Source organism: Mus musculus, chromosome 1 (assembly GCF_000001635.26).
Source record: "Mus musculus strain C57BL/6J chromosome 1, GRCm38.p6 C57BL/6J".
NCBI lineage: Eukaryota > Metazoa > Chordata > Mammalia > Rodentia > Muridae > Mus > Mus musculus.
In genome coordinates, this window is record NC_000067.6 from 85,178,245 (window position 1) to 85,197,006 (window position 18,762).

The following is an 18,762-nucleotide window of genomic DNA, read 5'->3' on the forward strand; positions in this document are numbered from 1 at the left end:
TGAAGGAGAAGGAAATACAGAATGGGTAGTAGAGGAAGGTAGTTATAAATACCAATTAAGGCCACATAACCAGTTGCAGAAACGAGGATTATAAAGTAATATGAATGCCCATTGTAAATTTACTAATGCGTTTGCGATTGTACGAGGGATAGTTATATCATGTTAGGTGTATTTACAACCTTGTTATTGTTTCATGTGAACATGAGATATTATTTGTGTCAAGTTGACAAGGGGTGGATTGTAGTGGCTATTCCTGGTTGTCAACTTGACATTATTTGGAATGAACTACATTCCGGAATTGGAAGGCTCACCAGTGACCCTTATCTGGAGGTTTGGAGATCCTTATCTGGATCTTGGTTTGAAGATCTTGAGCCATAGTGGCTATGGATTCCAGAAGATTGAATCTCCGAGTTTAAGGAACACACCTTTAATCTGGACTACGCCTTTCATCTGGGATTAAAGGTGTGGTGGAACACACCTTTAATCTGGGCTACACCTTCTGATGGAGACAATATAAGGACATTGGAAGAAGGGAGTCTAGCTCTTGCTCTTGCTCCTTCACCTGCTTGCTGCGTGAGACTGAGTAACTGCTAGATCCTTGGACTTCCATTCACAGCTGCGACTGAACAATTGTTGGGAATTGGGCTGCCGACTGTAAGTCATCAATAAATTCCTTTACTATCTAGAGACTATCCATAAGTTCTGTGACTCTAGAGAACCCTGACTAATACACTCCCTATACCAACTTCTCTGTTGCTAAAATAGACATCAGTGTTTTCTTTATCTCTTCAAAATACAAGCCTTAAACATGTTCAATAAAAGGTAATCCAGCAGACCTTATAGTCCCACAATGAAAAACACCACACAGCAGTAGGGAGGCAAGATATCTCAATTTGCTGTGCTGGCTGATTCTGCTGCCAAAACTTTGACACCAAGCCAGGCTGGAATTTGCCGGGATGAGTCAGGTGGAAATCTTCCCAGTAGGCTATGAACATGGGACTTAAGAAGGAGGAGGAATGGACTAGCATGACTTAGCCTTCTAGAGTCTCAGTGGCATCTCGAACCAGGAGGAGGATAGTTCCTTTGAAAGCCACTTTGAGTGGACGACCTTATGTTGCCTCGTGGTCCTGCCATCCACAGAGAGGAAGCAAGAGTTTTAGTCTCTATAACAGCGTATGCAGTTGAATTACCTACCAAGATGCTTCCTATCTACTCACTGTGTCTGAGAGAGTAACAAGAATTTTGATGCTGCAGCTGAAACAAGGTCCAGAGCCCCGGGCCACTACAAGACTGCCTGCCTTGACCTGCAAACTCTCAAGAGTGGATACAATCTCTACCACACACAGGGTGTCACCCAGCAGTGATTGTACAAGAAGGTGACCCAGAGTGTTGGGCAAAGACCTGAGTCCAAGTTTTCTCTTCTTTTGAACAAAATGGACTTGGACAAGTCCTTTGTCTCTCACCTCAGACTCATTTCTAACGTTAAGAGGGTCATCTACTTCAACCCCTTCAGTCCATTGCAGGCTTGATCACAAACTTAGTCTCAGCACCATGGACAGTTCACTGCAGGCTCCCTCCCAGTCCCACTCCATCAAAGTCTCTGCACTGATGGCAGGGAGAACAAACTTATCTTCTCTTCCTTGAGGTATTTTCATCTCTACTTCTGTGGAGTTGCATCTCTCCACCTCCTGTATTGTTTTCAGATTGTTCTAGAGCTATCTGGGCTTTTCTATCAGCTACAGACACAAATCACTCTTGTCAGGGAGAAATGAAGCAGGGCAGACATACAGATAAATTCGAATTGATCCACCCAGCTCTGCCTATCATCTCCTCTCCCTGCTCACCAAGTTAGTACTAAAATGGGGAGATAAAAGGACCATATCTGGCTACCATCTTTAGTAAATAGCACATCTGGACAGCTCCTGCCATAACCCAGCAACAGCTGTATGTTTCATGAAGCAATCAGTGGGGCTAACCAGAGTGAGTGGGAGTCAGGACAGTTTTATTGAATTCAGATTTCTCTGTTAAAGCCTTGTTATTATTATTATCATTTTATAAATTAGGGGTATTTTGTCACTATGTATCTAATATGCCACATGCAAGAAAGATTTAGAAGCTAGAGATGTAAGGGTCAAAATGTCCCAAGTGTTAAAGGAATGGCCCCAAGAGGGAGAAGGAGGAATTGAGCAATTGAAAAGTGACACACAAGAAGAAATCCTCTTTTCAGGTCTAAGAAGACGCAGAAAAGAAAATGCCAATTTTAGTGCTGAGTTGCTTCCCGTGACGTGTGGTAACTTGAAGGGAGTGTTACACAAGGATAAATTCAAACAAGGTGGGCTTCATGGTTTTTGTTTTGCAAATGCTAAATTTTGAAATCACATGTAATAATGCAACTATTACTTAAGGAACTGTGGGGTAAGCATGGCTTGACATCAGGAAGGGATTCTGATGTGCTATTTTCACACTTGAAGAAACAATACATAATAGATGCTCACAACAACGTGAATATAGCCACGAGATGACCAGAGAACCAGAAAGAAGGCCATGAACTTCCGTCCATAGATGGAAACTATTGTATAGTTTCATTCTGGTCAGACACAAATGGGAAGAGGCTATAAACATTTGTCTTCACATCCCTGTGTCATTAGCACCAGCATGACAGTCATGGGAAGGCCATCACAGGACTGAGAATCAGAGAACCCAATTTCCAGCCTCAGATTGGCCAAACAAGATGTTCTCATTCTATAGAGAGGGGGGCTTTCTGAGCCTGAATTTTTCCATTTTGAAATAGAGGACAATAATTTAAAGCCTGATCGATGGGGATTAATGTATATCATTGGTATAGCATATTCTTCAATAATATGCCATAAAAGTGTGCAAGAAATAAAGCCTCAGTATGATGGTCTTCATCTCAGAGCTCTCTTAATAGGAGGCTGTGGATGACAGTTAACAGAAAAGATTACATTGTCTCTATTTTTAAGAGTTTTAGTGAGTTATAATTCATACACTGTATGATTCAGCAATTAGAGTCTGTAGATAAATGGGATTTTCTTTATTGGAACATCTGAAACAATTACCATGAGAATATATTTTCCTCCCTTTGTCACTCTACTAATCAATTGCCCACTTAATTTCTGTTCTATAAATCTGCCCACTGTACCCATTTCATACAAACAACATCCTATAATATACAGCACTTGTGACTGCCTGCTTTCATTTACCATGATGATTTCAAACCACACCTGTGTAGTTTATGCAAGATATAGTTTTCATTTAGGAATAACATGATATTCCACTGTATGTACATATTACATTTTCATCGTTCCTTCATCAGTTTGGATTATTTCTGTTTTGGGATGTAATAAATAATGTTTGGAGAATTCGAGGAGGACAACATGTGTAGGAATATACATACTCAGTTTGAGGCACACTGAAGGGAAGTTTCTGGGTCATGTGGTGAAAGATTATATGTTGAACTCAGTAAGGAATCACCAAAATGTTTCTGGTGGTGGCTATACTGTTTGTTTTTCCACCAGCAATGCAGGGGGCCTCCCACTTCCCTACGTCAAAAGCTGCTGTTTCCTTTCGTCTTCTCTAATGGTTATCCTGGTGGGTGTAAAATGGTGTGGTAGGAATTTTGTTTTCATTTTCATAATAATGAAGATGCCAAACATATCATTAGCTTTTTAAAAAATCATAATCTCTATTTCCACGGGATAAGATTTATGTTTGATGCTGTCTACCTATGACTGCAGGGATGGACAAACATCTGTTCAGTATTCCCTTTAAATTGGATAGAAAGCGATGTCACCTAATCCTGAGTTGCAGAAACCAGTGGCAGTCTTAGTCATAGCTGCAGATTCTACCTCCACCTTGCCTGGGGCACCTGAGACTCTGGTTGTTCTCCAGCTTGAGAGCTCAGCATCAGGCTAGACCCCAGTCACACTGTGGAGTTGCTCGATGGCTTGTCTGTTTCTTGGTGACCCTGAAGTAGTTTTAAAAGGTGGTGATTATCATCTTTTTTTCACACATGAACATGAAAGAAATATGCAAAGTTTCATGAAGCTCTTTAGGGAACCCCAGGGTTGAGCTGGGACTCCCGAAGGCAGGCAGGAGGCTATTGACTTTCAGCACAGCTTTGGTGGCTCTAGATCCAGTGTGGTGGGAGATCATGAATCTGAGTCCTATGTACAAAGCAGGCTCAGAACTAACCTATTGTGGTCTTACAGGGATATCTGTGAAGTCCATACAGTGTCAGAATGGAAACTGGTTCACACCCTCGGAATTTGAAATGATGGGAGGCTATGGAAAGTCAAAGAACTGGAAACTGAGCCTGCGCTGCCATAATTGGCCCCTGAAACTCCTAATCCAGGTATTGCAAATGACGAGAGGAAGGTCAGTGCTTCAGATCAAATAGCCATTGAGTTATGGGGAAGTTCTGAGACTTCAGGAGAGAGACACCCCTCATTCACAGCCTCATGGAAGGTACACCCTTGGTGGTATTGACAAATGAGAGATACAGAACCTCTGAGGTGGGAATGGTCATTTTGAATAGGGGTGTTTGCAGAGAAATTTCTGCCTGAAGCCCAAGTAAGAGTTGACTGTCAAACAAGTGGGAGACAGTCTAGGGCAAAGAGGACCTTCAAGGGCTGGAGAGATGGCTCAGTGGTTAAGAGCACTGACTGCTCTTCCAGAGGTCATAAGTTCAATTCCCAGCAACCACATGGTGGCTCACAACCATCTGTAATAGAATCTGATGCCCTCTTCTGGTGTGTCTGAAAACAGCTACAGTGTGCTCATATAAATATAACTAATAAATCTTAAAAAAAAAAAAGAATAAGGACATTCAAACAGAGTTCCAACGAGGGCCCCTGTGAAGATATAGGGAGTGTGCTGTGTGTTTGGCATAACCCATCCTTTAAGGTTTGTAAATGTAGCTTTTATTTGCTTGAAGTAATTGTCATCTCCGAGGTTTACTGCCTCTGATGCTAACCTAAGCCTAGGCCTAGAAACTTCTAGCCTCTGTACAATCTTGTCTAGGCCTGGAATGTGTTCAGCCTCTGAGGCTTACTGCTGATTAAGCTCATCCTTTCTACTGCTTTCTGAACTGTGGCTGGTTCGACTCAGCTGTTCTGGCTCAAAGTCCTTTTCAAGCTGGCTGATTCAATCTGGCTTATCTCAGTTTCTCCTGAATTGTTCTGCTTGGCCTCATGCTAACTTTGGCAATCTGTTCTAATCTTGCTCCTTCTCATTCTCTGGCGCATTCTGTCCTCACCTGTGTCTGGCTTGTTCTCTCTTCAACTGGTGTCTGTAAAGCTCTCCTGGTAGAACTGCCTCCTTCTCTTTTGTTTTCCTCTCACTGCACTGCCCCTTAAGTAGCTCCCCTTCCCTCTCTCTTCTCCTGAGAGCTGGGCAGATCCTATTCTGTCACATCTTTTTCTGATTTGTCACTTTATCTGCCACTCAATTAGACATCACTTTCAAACACTGGTGCTTCCTTCTACAATCTAACTTCACCTTCACTGTTTGGGATTAAAGGTGCGTACTAAGGGTATATCTGTATTCTAGCCAGAGGGATTAAAGTGTGTCCTAAGAGCTGAGCCACACTAGATCTAGAAACAAGTTTTTTTCAGTAAATAACACAATCCCAGGGTTCACAGTGTTAACAAATATCCTGCAACAGAGGTTGTTGGTGCAGGATTTAATTAATGCCACTGTAATTACCCCAAATCCAAAATTCAGACAAGAAATCAGTTATACCCTTGAAGTTAGAAATGGCAGTTGAAGACAAAACATCTTGGCAAAAGCTTTAATCTCAGAACTTCGGATTCAGAGATAGGAAGATTTCTGTGTTTTCACGGCTAGCCTGATCTAAATAGCAAGTTCCAAGACAACCAGGGCTAGGCAGAGAGATCCTGTTTCAAAAGAAAAAAAGGAAAAAAAGAAATGGAAGTTCAAATATATGATCATCATTGCCATCATTATTTGGTGTACAAAGTTGAACCTAGGGCTTCAAGTGAACTAAAGAAGACTTCAGCTCTAAGCTAAGCCCAGCCTTCTTGTTTTACTTTGTTCCTGTGCTGCTATGATGAACACCATAACCAAAATCAACCTGTAGAAGGAAATGATTATTTGGCTTGCAGCGTACAATCCATTACAGTGGGAAGCCAAGGCAGGTACTCAAGACAGAAATAAGGAGGCATGAACTGAAGCAGAAACCATTGCTTAAGGCTTTCTCCTTGGCTCATATTCAACTTCCATTATTATTCAACTTCGGTATACCATTTCTAGGGATGGTACCACCCACAGGGGGCTTAGATTTCCTTTATGAATCCATAATCAAGAAAATGCTCCCACGGAATTGCCTATAGTTTATCTGAGATACATAATTCTTCAATTGATGTTTGCTCTTCTTAGGCATGTCAAATTGACAGCCAAACTAGCCAGGACACATCTACAATGCTATTTGAAACAGCTGGTCTCAGACATGATTTCATCATCTCTCTATTTAGCAAGCCTGAGTATTTATTCTAGAATTCTTAGCTCAAACATCTCTTCCCTCCCTGACTGTCCTAGTCCCTCAGCTCCCAGAGATCCTTCTTAAACTGTATGAGATTGGTTCTGTATGCTGGCAACCACAGCACATGCCTTTAATCCAAACATTTCTGAGGCAGAGGGAGGTGAATCTCTGATTTCAAGACCTCTACAGTAAAATGGCCAGGATACAGGAGCAGGAAAAAAAGGAGGAGAAGAAGGAGGGAGGAGGAGAAGGAGGAGGAGGAGGAGAAGGAGAAGGAAGAAGAAGGACAGGAGAGGAGAAGAAGGAGGAGGAGGAAGAGATGGAGGAAGAAGGAAGAAGAAGAAAGAGGAGGAGGAAAAGGAGGAGGAGACAAGGAAAGAGATCCTTTTTCTTTCATGAGCTTTTTCCTCATCCCCCCTTCCTAAACCAGGTTTTTTGTCTTTGTGTGCTCCAAATTCATCAGAGTCTGTGACACTCTATATGCAAGCAAGGACTGGCTGTTGACTGGCTAGTCCTGGTGGAAAGTCAAGCTGAAGTGGGTCAGGTAGATTTAAAGGTTGAATCAGTGATTGTAGGAAAACATTCTCAGGACTTAAGGAAGATGCAGCAGAGAAAGATGGATGTAAGGTGGGTCTTTCTAGCTGTCACAGGCTAGAGTCCATAGGTAACAAGAGGGAAATGGAGTCAGACAACTTGGGTCTGAACCAGGCAGAACTTTTGGAAGGAGGTTGGAAATGCAACTCATACCACTGAAATACGGATACCTACATGCTCAGGTCCTTTTATCTTGCAGAGAAATTTTCTACCCAATCCTCCACGGATACATCGCAAAAGAAAAGAGGTGAGTGCTCACCATGTGAGTGTTACACACAGTATCTTACTGATGGCACCTAAATTGGGTTGTTATCCTTAATGTCACCTCTCATTTCCTCCTCTACTGCCTTCTTTTCTGGTTTTCAGCCTGTGTCTTCCTTCCCCCATGCTCTTGTATTGTGTGTAGAGCTACATCCTCCTTGAATGTTGACTGCTTTAAGTTGGAGAAGTTAGTATGCTATTAGCATAGACTTCAACAGGCCACATATCACTGAACTCTGGCTTCAAAGCTCACTAAGAATCTGAACTCCAGGCTATCGTATAATTTGTCCTTGGCATTATTGTCTAGCTTGCTTGAATTCTGAATCCCCAGGATGTTTTGCCTACTCCATTTTCTAGAAGGAAGCTACGATATAACCTGTCCAACAATTACTTTAAAGGCCAGTACCTCTACCTTCCCCAGCATGCTAAGAACATCTCAGTCTGGGTCTCTCAAACAAGCTAGAACTGTTCAGCCGATGAAACCATCCTTAATTCTTGGGTGCAGTATTTCATAGCAACAAGAGGCAGTTGCCTCTTATTTTGTGTTTCTGTTTGTAAGAACAGAATTCCCAGAGAAACAGAATCCAAGATCCATTTCCATTTTTACAAGTCTCCCAGCTTCATCTGCTCAGAAGTGTGGACTCTGGAAATTTCTGTGTCACAGTCAGCATCACATGCCAGCTTCTCAACTTATGATAGGACTGTTTAAACTTGCTGGTGATGACTGGTTTGTGTCAGAAAGTCTTGGATTCTCATTACAACCAACACGTCTGCATTTGGATACCCAGAGTCTCTTTTCCCAAGCAAAGCCTTATTTTCTCTGTGTGATGCTTAATTACAAAGTATACACAGAATGCCCAATGACTGGAAGAGAAGATTGTAACAGTAGCCCTGACTGACCCCAAGTATTTTGTCAAAGTTGCTATCTACATTAAACAATGACCAATAGGGTGAAGTAGGGAATTCTAGCACAGTAGGCAGTAGCAGGACCACCTCTCAGGTGAGTATATCTTACGTCATGCTTGTCTCTAGCTCTCAGCCTAGGACTAGAGCTAAGAGCTGTGACTCCCTGTATCACAGAAGGGAAGGATGAAAAGTCACTACAGCAGATGAGCTAAGCAATGTGAATTCTACTGTTGCCTCTTAACATTGCAGCCAGCATGGCATCCCTTTGAGGTTTGAATACAGAGGAGGGAGGCCAGCAAGAGGAAGAGATATGGCCTTGGGAGCCTTGGTTTTATTTGATTTTCAGGGGGAGCTATAGAAGGTGATGGATTTTTCTCTCTGGGGTTACTTGGACTCTAGGATTCTGAGCCTTATGGGTCCTTGACTATGATTGGCACATCTTCAGCCTCATTCTCATGGCAGCTACTCTGTAGCGAGGGGGGCTGTTGGCCATGGTGGACACATCCTGGGATGGCAAAGAGAAAGAAAATAGCCTAGAGCCTTGAATGTTCGAGGCTAAGTAGAATTATTCATTTAGAAACCAGACCCTGCTTCCTTGCATGGCTTCACAAAGGCTCCTTGGGGACTATAGCCAGCAAGGGGACCTTGCTTTAATTCAAACAATAGTTTGATGATCCTCTTTTTCTCCTAGTAGATGCACAGGTCCATAAAAATATATATGGGGAGTAGCTACTTTAAGAGAAACACTTTAGGTAGAATGAATTAAACTATTATTTTCAATCAATGAGTTCAAGAGTGAATACACTCTGTTAACAGTTCCTGGGAACCCCCTGAAGGTGCACGAGGCCACAACTTCTACAAATTTGGGTCAAAGTAAGATTGAGAAACATGTGTGACTGGTCAGGATGGAAAATCCCTAGTGAGAGATTAGGGAGAGGCTTTATGTGACTACAGTGTCTCTTTTGATCTTGTTTGCTTTATCCTCTAATTTGTTTAGATGGGAACTAAACAAGCTCAACACTTGAGCTGTTCCTACCTAAGAGCCTCTAAATAATTAAGCAAATTTTATAGGCAAGATGACGCAAGGCTGGAATCTCAGCACATGGAATGCAGAAGCAGAAGGATCAGGAGTTCAAGTTCAGCCTTGGCTATATAGGGAGTCCAAGGCTAGCCTGGGCTAAAGTGAGACATATCTTAGAAGTAAGATTAATGCTGGTGATGATAAAACAAATTTAAGCAACTGTCATTTGACTGTTTGAATGAATAATCAGATCTTATACTCACTCAAATCTTCTCTTTCAGCAGAGAACACAGAACTTGCATCGTTCCCCAGCTGACCCTAGTGTAAGTACTGACTCCTAGCTACAATCCCTGAAAGGCCCCGTCTCATTGGTGCTTTGCCTGTGACTTGGTTGCCTCTCCCTTAAAGAGACTCAACTCTCAATTTAGGTATGCTGTATGAGTGAAGTGCCATCATTACCAGACCTGTCCCACAACCAAGGCAGGAGGAGCCACACTGGGTGTTTGGGTCAGAAACATCCTACTACATGGCCAGCATGGGTTCTCATATCCTCATTTACCCTAGAGGTGGGAGATAGAGTTCTAGATCACTGGGGTCCCTGGTACAAAACCTGACATGGCAGTGGGCCTGGCTGGCTTTGGATGAAGGGTAAGAACAAATACAGGAGGAGACAACATTTGCAAAGGGCAGTGTATGGAATGAAAACATCCTAGCTTGTATCCAGTGTGCAGGAAGAACTCAGGAGGCCGGGCCTCCTGTGCAAGTTCTAGTTCTGGGCCTCTCCTTGTCCTGCAGAAAGTTGCCTACAGACTGAGTGGGTTTTCACAGAAACCCTGGGGCCAGTCTGAAGAGAGCCATGGGGGTCCACTGCTGATCGGAAGCAAAACCATCACACTGAGCAAATCACTGTTTTTTCTATGTCCGCTTGGCTGGTGTTTGGTTATAGGCAAACCATCCTAACACCTAAGGTCCTGTCCATTCTCTGCTTGCCAGTATCCTTGGACTTTGTGGATCTTGCTAGAACAAAGAAACATTTTAAATAAGCTTAAAAGTTAGTGTTCAGAAGACAAAGAGCTGGGTGCATTTGGGAAGTGAGAGGTTTGATGCAGGATAGGTTTGTCGTGTATGGAGCATGTTATAAATGGTAGAGACAAAGAGAAGATCAGGGTACAGTAGGAACATGGCCCAGAGTTTAGCAGGATGAGTTTGAGCTGTATCCAGGGAGCCCTAGAAGAGACATGGCTGGGCATTAAAACACAAGAAGCTGAGGAGAGAAGAGACACCATGAAGCTGAGGACACAGGTGGAAACTGCAGCAGGAGAGTGACTCCGATCATCTGGACAGACTGTAGATAAGGATGGAAAACTGAGGAATTCCATCCTTTGCATGTGGAGGAGGAGAAGGACCAGCGAAGTAAAGTGGTCCAGCAGTCAGGTGATACAGCAAACCACCAAGACTGATGCAGAAGGACCGACTTCTCCTGAGGGCAGAGATGGCCCTGGTCACAGAATGGTTGGCCCTGTCACCTTGGCTACTTCCCTTCTCCCACTCACTCACCCAGTGGCGGCCCAGACCTCAAGCCATGCTTGTATTTGTCCCTTAGACAATCACAGGAAAGTAGAAAATTTCCAACAGCCCATGGACTACGGAGAGGTGTTTCTTCCCCTCTTTTACACCATATCTTCTTCCTTCTCTTCCTCTCTTCTTTCCCTGATATTTTTGAGATAGGGTCTCATGTAGACCAAAATAACCACAAACTCACTATGTAGCCAAGGGTCCTGACCTTCCTGTCTTGACTTTCCTACTATGTGCCACCATACCTGAATTGTGATTTTTCTGTGTTCCTATAGAACCACCTCTCATTTCTCAAACTGTCACCATTCTCCTTGAAGTTGGGACCAGGAATGCATGTGTTCCTCTCCACATGTTATTCTGATTCTTCCTGGTTCCCGTGTTAACAATAGTCATAGGAAACCCCAGCAACATACCAAGGGAGGTTGTGAGGAACTCATTTGAATACCTCTCTGAATGGCAGAAACAAAACCCACTAAAACTCTCCTATGAGGACAGAGTGGGGCAAGGAACTAATAGACCATCCTAGGCTCTCTCAACTATTTACGTTTTTTGTCTCTGTGTGTGTTTCATTGTTGTTGTTGTTACAAGGCTTCAAGCTGTCTTCAAAACCATGACTGTACTGCCTTAATCTCCTCAGTGGAGTTCCTTAATCCGTGTACCCACCCCATTTCTGACTTTTCCAGATGTTTAGGCAGTATATAACATTGAGCCTTAATTTTGGTGTTATGCCAGGCTTCCCACAGGCAGCAGCAGTTTGGTCATAGTCCACTTCTGCTGCCCCTTGAACACACATGTATTTGTACATTGGTTTTGATAAATAGATCTTACTCTATAGTAACAAAGAACAAATAATGTCAAAGATTAGCCTTTCTAGATGGAAATTAACTTTGACTCCAGGCAGTCTGTGTTAGTCTTGGTAAGATGTTCAAACCTCTGTTGACTTGAGGGATTCTTTTCCCTTTCATAGGACAAAGTATCTTTTATGCCTGCAGAGAGCAATGCATTAACAAGTGCATGTTCATGCTCCTCTAACTTTCTCTGCTCTCATACCCAGGAAGCCACAGTGGCTGGGTCTAACTATAATGACCCCAACCTAGAATACACATCTGAAGAGGCTCTCTTCTCAGATGATTCTTCTGTTGGGGTTTTATTGCTGTGAAGAGACAACATGACTAAAGCAACTCTTATAAAGGAAAACATTTAATTGGGGCTGGCTTACAGTTTCAGCAGATTAGTCCTTTATCATCATAGCGGGAAGCATGGCAGCATCCAGGCAGATATGGTGCTGGAGAAGAAGCTGAGAGTTCTACATCTTGATGTGCAGGCAGCAGAAGGAGCTTATGTGTCATAGTGGGTGTAGCTTGAGCATGTATAACCTCAAATCCCATCTTCACAGTAAAACCCCACCTCCAACAAGGCCACACCCACTCCAACAAGGTCACATCTCCTAATAGTGCTACTTCCTATGAGCCAAGCATTCAAACACATTATTAGCCTATGAAGAGCCATATCTACTCAAACCCCTACAATTCTAGATTATATCAAGTTCAAGAATAAACTTACCACACCAATCTCCAACCCTGAGTGACTGACATGACTACAGTCCTTGGATTTTAGTGACAGTGACTCATGTCTCAACATGCCCATTCTCTTTGGTCTTGTGGGATTTTCTACAGGGTTCCAAAAGCCACAGATTATTTTTTGTTTTTTGTTTTCTTCCTTGAACCCACTTGCCTGGTCATCTGTCATATCCTGCCATTTCAGAGGCCCTACCACAGGCTCTGGGCCCTTTAGACAGAAATCTCTATAGATTCTTTCTTCAATTCATGGTATGCTCACTGCTTAATTTACAGGATGTGGTATTCTCTTAGTTTATTCAATTCAATTCAATCTCTAGTACATCTCCCTTAGATGAGTCAGTGTCATTATTGTTATAGAGGCAAGTGGACTAAATATTTTATTTCAGAAACTTCTTTTATCTACATGCTAGGAATATTAGTCAGATTATGTTAAATCTTGTTTTATGGCTAGTTGTCTTAGTTAGGGTTTTATTGCTGTGAAGATATAACATGACCAGGGCAACTCTTATAAAAAATTTTGTTTTCATTGGGTCTGGCTTACGGTTCAGAGGTCTAGTCCATTATCATCAGGGCAGGAAGCATGGCAGCATGCTGGCTGACATGGTGCTAGAGCAGTAGCTTGGAGTTTTACAACTGGATTAGAAGGCAGCAGAAAGTGACTGTGAACCTCTAGGTCTGGTTTGAACTACCTAGAACTCAAAGTCAAAGAACTCAAAGAGTGGGATGGGATCCCTTCTCTGTCTCCTAGTACCCCCGCCTTGTCATATGCATCATCTTTATGGAGTGGTAGTGTGGGCCTTGAGGTGGGAAACACAGGGGCTCTTAACAGATACCAAACAGGAAGACCCCGAGAGCTGTCTCAAGATGCTGTCAGCAAAAGGTTAATGTTCTCTGTGTTAGGGAGCCATCTCTCCTGATATAAAGGCTGGGTCCTTTGCCTACACACCACTACTGCCTTTTCTCAAAGTTGTATACCAAAGCCTCTTGTCCAAAAGATCAGGGGTAGAATACACTACTTTTGCTTTCTATGTACTTATGAAAGAAAAATAAGCATGACTGACTACTTCCCACATTTCACCACATTGCAATGGACTCTTGGAAGTTCAAGATTCCCAGAATTTTTTTGAAGACCATTTTACTGTGCCTAGTCTCCTTGTGCTCCCAGCAACCTCTGTCAGGAAATGGGGACCTACCACTCATTACAAAGCCCACTTTCCAAGGGCTGCCTCCTGCCATGACATTGACAGGGGGCTGGCAACCTAAGGTTCTAAGTGGGGTCCTTCAGTGTCTGAGAACCCTTGCCCCAGATAGACTGTCAGCCATTCACGAAAGCATAATAGCAGGCATAGGAACAGTGGCTGTTTTTACTGGTCATGTCCTCTGCTCACTTCCTGTCCAACCTTTCAGAACACCATGGAGTTGCATCTTCTGTAGGATACAGTCCTTAGGAAGTCAACCGAGTCTTCCAGAATCTGAGATACTGCAGAGGGAGATGGCTCCCCAGGAACAGTTGGTGAGTCACTGTAAACCAATCTTTTCTCCTTTTTCCTGGATAAGGACAGATAGGCTTGGAGCCAGAAGAATAGCATTCACAGAGAGCCTGCTCTCCCAAGCCGCACTCCATCATAGAGCTGTCGCAGCATAACTCCTTGGTATAAAAACTCAGTCATACAAGTTTATAACCAAGAGGCACTCATGTTGGGCAGATTTGCAGATGGGTTTGAGTGGCGCCTTCCCCCTGGGTAAATGTATAGACTCTGCCTTTCTAAGTCACTTTGACTGAGTCCCTTTTTCTTGCAGAAGTGTGAGTATGTTCTCTTGAGAGTCTATTGCTGTTCTGAGAGCTCCTTTTTTTCCAAGATGCCATATTATTATTATGTAAGTAACGGTGGTGAACCCCTGATCCCTGGCTTCCTGATGTCTCATGACTGAGAGGGCCATTGTGGGATTTGTGATCTTAATCCCTGAGGGGCACAGGCTCTGTTGTTCCTGTAGACTTTCTGGGACCCGATGGAAGGTAAATGCTGAACCGTGGCATTCACTCTTCTGTGGCTATTTCCCTCACCAGTTTAGAGAGATGACTGTGGGTGTGCAAGAGCCTATGTGGTTTTACATAATCAAGAAAAATCTGAGTGACCAGGCTTACTGCCAAGTAGAAGACTTTGTGCAAGACATGAGGCTCATCTTCCGGAATCACAAAATCACGTTCAAGGTCAGCATCCCTTTGTGCCTGCATCTCATCTTCAGGGTTACTCTGCACCCATTTTCTGCATGCTGGAAAGTTTAGTGTCATACATCTTCCTGTAATAAGGATCAATAAATAAGAGATCTGGAAGCGCCAGACACAGTGATACAAGCCTGGGATGGTAGCATTCAAAAGGCCGATGGAGGAAGAATGTCTTGTGTTCAAAGCCTTCCTGGTATGAGACTTTATCTCAAAAAAGAAAAAGAGATTTGGAAGTGGATTTTCTTTTTTGTTTAAGATCTAGAGTGTGTTTCACTAACAGGAAGGTTCCCAGCACAAGAGACCTAACATTTTTCCTGGTCTACAAAGCTAATGGGCCACAAAGAGGAAAATTAAGCCAACACCCCCAACACACACACACACACACACACACACACACACACACACACACACAGGAGAATAATTTTAAAAATATATGTATGTCAAAGGTGGGCATGGTGGCACAGGATTTTAAACCCATCATATGGGAGGCAGATGTAGGCAGATCTCTGAGTCTGAGGCTAGCCCAGTCTATATATAGAGCAAGTTCAAGGATATCCAGGACTACACAGAGAAATCCTATCTGGAAACCCCCCCCCCCCATGTGTGTGTGTGTGTGTGTGTGTGTGTTTTTGGGGGAAGACATAGTGTGTGTGCATTTGAGTGTGGAAGTCTGTGGAGTCCAGAGGCATCAGTACAGTGAATTGAATTAGGTCTTTAGCAAGAGTACTATATGCTCTTAATCACCACTCCATCTCTCTAGATCCTAGCTTAAATATTTGTGTGAGTATATGAATATACGTGATGTGTATGTACTCATGAGTGTGTGCATGTTTATGTGAGAGTTCAGATGTGTGTGTCATAATATTCACGAAAGTCAAAGTAGAGGGCAATCATGTGTGTTTTTTTCCATCTCAGCTTCTTTGAGACAAGGCAACTGTCGACCACAGTGGAGTGCATGTAGCTTTCCACAGGCTTGGGGGGATCTGAATCAAGTCCTCTCACTTGTGTGGCCAACACTGACCCACTGAGGCAACTCCCCAGCCCGAGATTGCTTCTTACTCCCCGTAGTCAAGATTCTCAGAAATACCAAACTCTAAGGTCCTTTACATGTGAATGAACCGTGAACCTAATGGAGTCCCTCAGAGAATAGAAGTACCAAGAGGGAGGATGTGTTTCTGTCACTGATAATGAGTACCATCATTCTTGTCTACATTATGTTTTTTTTTTTTTTAGAACCCTAAGTTTGGCTAAACGGGACTTAGACTGGAGTCCAAGTTTGAGAAGAGTTTCAAGGAAGTGTTTGCTATTCAGGAAACAAATGAAAAGAGTTGACTGAAATCAGAGACATGGCTGGTGTCACCTGGCCATGTCTGGCTCACCTGCAGCAGCAATGAGTGTTCTTTATAGACTCTATCATTCCTGGATGATTACTCTTGGTCATATGGAAACAGGTGCAGCTAGGAGTTACACCTCCTGGCCTGAGGGTCCATCCCCCTTTCTCCCCATGAAATCAAGAGTATGGTGCATTGCTGCTCTCTGGTCTTCAAGGGTCTAGGCTGGAGCCTGTCTCCAGCTGGCTTTGCTCCACCACCACTCCAACCCCTCCCCCCACATATATGTTGCTTTTCTTGTCTCTTACTCTCCTGAGAACAATCCACAATAAACCATAAGCTTCCAAGACTTCAAACCATGTGGTGGCTCATTCCTGTAGCTTCAGTCCTTGAGAGGCTGAGGCAGGAGGATAGCTGTGAATGCAATGTGAGCCTGGGCTACATAGTGACTCTCAGCTACCCTGGCTTATAAAGGTTTCTGGAAAAAACAAACCACTCATCAAATAAGACAGAAAAAGGCTCTCAACTCAGGACCTGTGTCTAGGAAGACTCACTATAAGATAATGTCCCAGAGGCAAAGCCTTCGGGTGGGGTTCTCAAGGTTGGTCACTGTCTAACCAAAGGTTCTCAGGTGTTAAACCAGCACTGGGGCCAAATTTTAACCTGTAGAAAGGCATTACAGACTATGTGAGCTACACATAAAGTGGCATATTTGACACAAAGTGGCATATTTGATAGTGGATGGAGAAAAGGTCACTGTAAGAAAGATGGGGTCTGGTGACACTTGCGGCATTGCACTAATAGATGGATATGAGTTCCTTAGATCGAGCAATCCCAAGTAATCATGAGGAAAGAGTCACTCATATCTGCAGCCATAAGTCAGACTGCAGCAAAAGCATGTATGTGCTGGGCCCTTGTGTTCACAAAGACAGAACTCCCAAGAAGACTGCATTCTAGGTTCAGGAAGTGTCTTGTGCCAATGTCAGGGTCCTGAGACTCAGAGTGAGGACTTTGAACCTGTTTCCCTGAACCTATTTGTCTATGAGAGGATCCCTTTACTCTTCCTTGCAATGAAGAGCCATCTATGTCCCCCATCTAGCTTGAATAAAGACTACACAGGGGATTCCCAGCATAGCTCAGTAGACAAACCAAGGTTAGGGCTGGAAGCCATGTGAAAGGGGCCTCACATTAAAGGAGTGACAAGCCCAGCCTACAGGAGAGGCATGGAGATTGTGTTTGGGTTTAGATACTGGATAAAGAAAGCTGGAAAACTAAACTGGCTGACAGAGTTATCAATAGTTTAAATTTTTAAAAAACTGATTCTTGGTGAATTTCCCATCATGCACTACAGTTCCCACTCATCTTCCAGTCCTGTCCTATCCCCCTCTACCCTGGCAACCTCCCCCACCCCCAAAGAAAAGAAAACAATGACAACAAAAACAATCTTGCCATGAAAGCTGCAGTGTGTCACACAGTTTACACAGTATCCAAACAGCTCTTCTTGCAAATGTTCATTGCAATGAACATTTGGTCATTGGTTTGATTCGAAGCCTCTGGCTCTGCTCTACCATCAATACTGGATCCTCCCCAGGATGCATCTCAGATATCCTGTTGTTGCCTCGTGTCATGGAGATCCTGCAGCTTTGGAAGAGCAGCACTGATCCATTCACCTGCTCCAGCAGTTCATAGCTGGGGTAGATGATGGGGTTGGTCAGGTCAAAGCCCTGTATCTGGGCCTGGTGGTAGCTGAGTTGGTTAGCCTGGCACCCATGAGTTATCAACACTTAAGTGTTCTTCTGTGCTGTAGAAGCTAATCAGTCTGGTGATGGCAAGGGTCATCGGTGTAGGCTGTCCCTGGGCAGCTCCTGTATGCTCCTCCTATTTTCAGCACACATTGATGAAGTGCTGCTTCATTATTGGAACCATGACCACAGACTCAGGGTTATAAATCTAACTGAAGTAGTGAGATGACTCTACTCTCTAGTACTGGAGAATAGCCCATGAGATAGATGACCGTGTTCCTTAGGGTCACTCAGAGACATGAACTTAATGAGGTGATCAGGAACACTGCTGGGGTCATGAGCATCCTTGATCAGCTCAGCACTGGCTGCTCTCTGAAGGATGGAACAATGGTGAGACCATCTCTCAATTCCTATTTCTATAGTAAGAATAGAAAGATTCGGTTCCAGATAACCAGAATCACTCAACTGTCGCAGCCAGACTAAGTGATTTCTGTAGAGAGACAGGTAGAGACCTAATGCTACTGAAGGCAGGACAACAGGGCAACCTATAAAGATACTGCTTTATACCTATCAAAATAGTGGTGGGCAAAGAGGGCACATGGTGGAAGTCAGCTATCCTATTAAAAGCCAGAGGTAGAGGGAGGGCTGTAACCAGAGTCCCTTAGAAAGTAAAGACTACTCAACAAGTGTCTAAAACAAAACCCAGATCTGATGCTATCCCCCCACCTCCTTCAGCAAAGAAAAGGGATTTTTCAGGCTTCTTAGAACATCGCCTACATCATTCCTGTCAATAAGGCTGCTACTAACTCCAGCAGAATGTGTAGAACAGCCGTGTGTTTGCCACAGGTGTGTCTTTGCTGGAACTGGCTCATTCCTGTGAGCAGGAAAGCACAGGAGTGTGTGGTTTTGAGCTGTGTCTCTCTTTTAAAAGGCGTTCTTCATGGCTGTGCTGATCAGTAAGGACCATGCCACCCTCTGAGTGGGTAGAAAGCTCAGGGGGCTTTG

The 18,762-nt window shown here is 43.6% G+C and overlaps 1 protein-coding gene across 3 annotated transcripts in view; it reads right to left on the reverse strand.

Annotated features, from left to right (window-relative positions):
* The window catches only part of Gm38510 (predicted gene, 38510), a 153,815-nt gene that overhangs the window by 23,044 nt on the left and 112,009 nt on the right, over positions 1–18,762 (reverse strand). The window lies entirely within an intron of this gene.